Genomic DNA, 5,442 nt, shown 5'->3' with positions numbered 1-5,442 from the left:
TCCATCCATCCATCCATCCATCCATCCTTCCATCCATCCATCCATCCATCCATCGTCCATCCATCCATCCATCCATCCATCCATCCATCCATCCATCGTCCATTCATCCCTCCATCCATTCATTCATCGTTTTATCATCCATCCATCCATCCATCCATCCATCCATCCATCCATCCATCCATCCATCCATCCATCCATCCATTTATCATCCATCCATCCATCATCTGTTCATCCATCCATCATCCATTCATCCTTTTATCATCCATCCATCCATCCATCCATCCATCCATCCATCCATCCATCCATCCATCCATCCATCCATCCATCCATCCATCCATTATATATATATTATTTTCAGTAATAAACTGTAACAGTGACATAATATGTAACAGGAGTGAACTAATACATTTATGAAAAGCCCATTAATCTTTGGTCCAAAACATAAAAAAATATTTTTCTTGATTGGTAGGCTGTTTTTCAAAGGTCTGATGTTGAGCTTTCCCTAATTGTACATCAATTAACTATAAATTAATTTCACTACTTATTCTTTGATGCCCTTATACCATTTATATCTAATAACTACAGTCTTTAATAATATATTTTATACACAGGTGGAGAACATAATAAAGAGACCAGATGAGAGTTAAAAGGAAACTAATGCCAAGCAGTGAAACGGTCCACTGAGCATCATCCAGGAAAAAGGAAGTTGTGAATAAAATTCAACAACTTTTCAACACGTAGTAATATCTATCCTGCTTACTGAAGTCTTCCTTGCAGCAGATATAAAACCCCATCATTTCAAGCTGCTCCACATGATCTTATTGACTCACCTGCATCCAAGGTCATTCTCCACTTGCCCCTCAGTATCTTCATTGTTCAAAGGCCCAGAACCAATGCTGACCCAAAAGAACACAATGGCTCGGTTCACAATAAACAAAAAGGTGGAACAGGACAGAAATCTGTGGACCGAAGAGACAAAAGTGGGGGTTTTAAGTGGAGAGATCTGTTATATTTAACCAAAAACTAACATATGTCTGAAACGGTGAAACAAGGTGGGGGTAGGGTGATGCTCTGGGACTATTATCCATCCTGAAGACATAATTGACTTGCCATATCTGATGGAGCTGTGAATGTTTATCTCTACCAGAGCGTCCAGCCGTCACTTCAGAACTACGGGTTGGTTCTGGGGCAGGACAATGATGAAAAGCAAAGTAGCAAACATAAACAAAACCTGAACATAAATCCACATCTGACCTCTGTTGGTATGAAAATATAAAAAACCTTGAAGTTAAACAAAGACCAAAGCAAACAATCATGGGTAAATTAGAAGATGTGGAGGTTCCAACCTGAGCTCTATATTCAGCAGTCAGCCTGTTAAACTGACTGCTGAATATAGAGAAATCACAAACATGAGCTCAGAAAGGGGAGGTTTGTAGAAACATTCCTGATTTTGAACTGATCTCAGAGAAACTGCATTATGTCTGCCGTGACACCTGGTTTCCTTGGTCTAAGCTGGTAATACAGCATCTTTAGAGATACTAAGTTATTTTTTTCCAGCAGAATTGTTCATCTTTTCCTCTGAGATCTGCTCTCATTCAGCTGCAGAAACAATAATGAGTTCCAGAGTTGATTTGGGGCCCAGAGGCCTAACCATCAGGGGTCGAGGTCAGACTACCCTGCAGCCCTGTGAGGTCACTAAGATGGTTTCTACTGAGCAAACTGAAATGAGGTCGGCAGCTGAGACTCCTACTCTGACTTGACCAATACTCAACACATAGTCCAATGATCCCTGAGGAGCCTTAGTCTGTTTGGGTTTTAAATGTTGCATAAAGAAGCAAAGCTAAAGGTCCTTTTAATAGAATTTAAGATACACTTAGACTTGACTGGAGGGGGAAGAAAAAAACAAACTGGGATTCATCTTATCATCCATATATTATGATCAGGATGTTTTTATGGGATTTCACACAGACATGCTTTTAATGAGAAGAACTTTCTACCTCTGCAGTTTTCTTCTGCACAAGAATATAAAAAAAAATTCCAAAGTCCAGCTGACCAAGCTGATTTTATCCTGGAGGACGTCTGCTAATTTCCACAAGTATTCACATCAGCATCAGATAATAGGTGAGAGATCTAGCTGCAGGTAGTTAGTGGAGAAAAGATAAAACTCTGAGGAAGTGGAAATATTAGATAAGGAAGTTAATCAGAAAGCTGCTGATAGCAGCACATCACTGAGATAATAACTAAATAAGGAAAGAGCCTTAATGTGTGAATAAGGAAAAAAGCCCAAAAGGACATGGTGTAGAAACAGGGGAGCGATCCAAAAACGAATATTCCTTAAATCTCACTTGAACCAGACACATCAAACCAACTGTCTTCCCTGCTGATGGACGGCCGAAGAATCAACCTTAACTGTAAATATTGCTTTTATGTTGCTCTTGCAGTAATTGGCTTCTTCCGTTCTGAGTGGTGTTTCATTCCACACTTCGGTTCTGGGGTTATTTTCCAAAATCATCTACAGATCAAGTCCTGCAGGATATTTCCATGACCTCTAAACTTGTTTCTACGTTTAGCACACTTGGTTTTACACCTCTTGCATATTTAGGCTTATATGTTAATTTTTACCAACATATTTCCTCTGACTGGTAGCACTATTATATTTTGGAAGTGGTAAAGCCGGAGCTCTAAACTAAATCTGTGGAGGGAACTAAAGACTAGGGTGATGACAAGGAGCACTCTCAATCTCCAACACTTGGAGTTTATCACCAAAGATAAACAGATCATGCATTTGGTATCCTTATTGGTAAGATACTTATTGGTAAAACCTTTTTAATTGATTGCCAATATTTGACTAAAAGCTAACTTCAACAGGGAAATGTCACAGTCTTGGTTTTGTTATGTTTTCTTTTAAATATTTCAGTTTTACTTTGCTGCATGTTTTCTAGTTTTAGTCTTTTAATTCTTATTTTGTTGTGTTTTCTGGTTATTCTCAGTTTCCAGGTTTTTATTTGTTGCCCTCTGCTGCCCCCTTGTGTTCTCCTTTTTCCCTTGCTCCTTTCCTTTTTTGCTCTGCTCACACCTGCTCCCAATCTGCTCGTTAGCCCTCTCTTTGTTTCAGTCTTCCATAAATACTCTCTCTGTGCAGTTCTTTAGTGCTGGTTCCTCGTCTAACTTCCTCCAACTCCTTCTCACTGAGTCTTCCTCCTCGTGATTGTTTTCCCCAGATTTCTCCATGTTTTCTTGTTTGTTTGACTTTTTTTCATGTTTTGATTTTTGGATTTTTGGATTCCTGCCTCAGTTCTTTGAAAACACTTCATTAAATCTACAAGAAGCTCACCTCTGTCTCCCTGCCTCTGCATTGGGTCCACAAACCACAACCAAATCCTGACAGGAAACTAATTTTCTATTAGTCTATTATCTTTTAAGGTATTAAGGTATTTTACTATCAGTTTGTAAAGAAAAAACAAAAACAGAAAAGTGTCAGGGATGAATAAAACACTGTGAGTCTGAACCCAAGAACCAGACTGTTAAAGATCCATTGTCCTCTTCCTGAAACCTTGGCTGATTCTCTAAAAAAATGACATACAAAAATAAAAAAAACAATGTAGCTAAGGGTCATAGAAATTGGAGTTAAAGACTGTCATTTGGGAAGTGTTGAATAGCCACGTGATCGATAATAAAACCATTTGAAAGTCACATTAGAAGGTTCAGAAGTATATCAGAGGTTCTGACCTGTTTTTATAAAACACTATATCAGGGGTCGGCAGTTCCATTTCCTTGGTGCCGGTATCCTGCAACTTTTAGATTAATCCTTGATCCAACACACCTGAATCAAATGGCTGATTCAGTCCTCAGTATGCAGTCAGTTCCTCCAGAGTCCTCTCAATCATCTCATTATTTGATTCAGGTCTGTTACACCGAAGGCACATCTAATAGTTGCAGGATAGCAGCCCTTAGGAACAAGAACTGCCCAACCATGCGTTATGTAGAAGCAAAATGATGTGTTGACAGCAGACAGAACTACAGGTGGACACACCACCTAAACTACTAATTTTATTTCGTTGCGCAAATGTTGTTAACCCTGAATCAATCCATTAAAGATTGAAGAACACATTAAAAGCACAGCTGCTGTTCTAGACGTCATTTAGATGTTGGTTTTAAGGATAAATCTTGTTGGTGCGTCATAGTCATGATTTAGTCCAGAAATAGTTATTGAAAATTGGGCTGTGTTAGTTCGGTCCGATTTTGTTCCACTTTTGTCCAAAAAGAGATGTTGAAAAAACTCTGCAAACCCAGTTTTCAACATCTTTTCCATGATATGAAAATTACATATTTTAACCTTTCACTTTTCAACCAAATGTAAATGTTTTTTGGACGTAAATCATGTCGTCTTTTGAATACATTTTTCAGCAGTGGGACTGCTCTAATTGTTCTGGATAGATTCAACCCTAAAGCATTAAGGACTATATCCAGATGTCAAACGGCGCTTTAAGGGTCTTTAAACACTTTAAGCTCTAGAGTATTGAGGGGCTTTAGACTGTAGTGGATGTGATGTGAAGCAGATTCTGGAGATCCCAAAAGCAGCCTTGTTGTCTCAGGTTTGGCAGGAATCACTGAGGTCTCTGCAGCATCTGGTCAGAGAACCACAGTTGGACCTCAAAGAGAAAATGTTTCTATAAACCTGCAAAGAACCAGCAGAGCAGTTCCTTGTCACAGTCTCACTACCTATTCTGGTGTATTGTCTTGGTTTTATACATAAAATGGTGAAATATCTTTTCATCTCTGGCATTTAAGGTGATCTGTTCTTTTTAATCTAAGCCTTTAATATTTTCTGGTGAATTAACCCTCGTTGTCCAAGCAAGTTAACTCAGTTTTCCTGTGGGCAAACAATCAACTTTACTTTGCGATAAATGTGACGTTCAGGCAGAATTGAAGAGCGATAACGTGAAGTGGAGGATTCGGCAAAACGCAGCCACAGTTCTGATCCTGATAAAGCCCTTTGTTTGACTGAAGTGTGAATATTTGCAGTGGAGAGGAAAAAGGCTCAACACACACAGAACACACACACACACACACACACACTTATTCCTGAGATTTGAGTCCGGTTGAGTTTGATATTGAGCTGCTATCTGTATATTTGCTGTAGATATCAAAGGCAGTTTGCTCACGCTCGCTCCTATATAAAACCCTGGAGTTGATGTGTTGGCTCGCCCCCTGGGGTAGAACCGGGCTGTTGGTCTGGCTGCCTGCCACTGTTGCCATGATCAGCATCCGCCTGCTGTTGTCATGGTAATGACCGTTTATTTGCAGGGGGCCATCTCGTCTCCAATATTTCCGGGACACTGATAGCATTAGGAAGTGAAGGTGAGAGCAGGCAGAGGGGAGCTGAGGTAGATGAGTGATCCCTCAGTGGGTCAGCCCCACTCAGACCATTATTACCACTGA

Source organism: Cyprinodon variegatus, unplaced genomic scaffold, assembly GCF_000732505.1.
Source record: "Cyprinodon variegatus isolate N-32 unplaced genomic scaffold, C_variegatus-1.0 Scaffold716, whole genome shotgun sequence".
Lineage (NCBI taxonomy): Eukaryota > Metazoa > Chordata > Actinopteri > Cyprinodontiformes > Cyprinodontidae > Cyprinodon > Cyprinodon variegatus.
Note: the sequence above shows the minus strand (reverse complement) of the source record.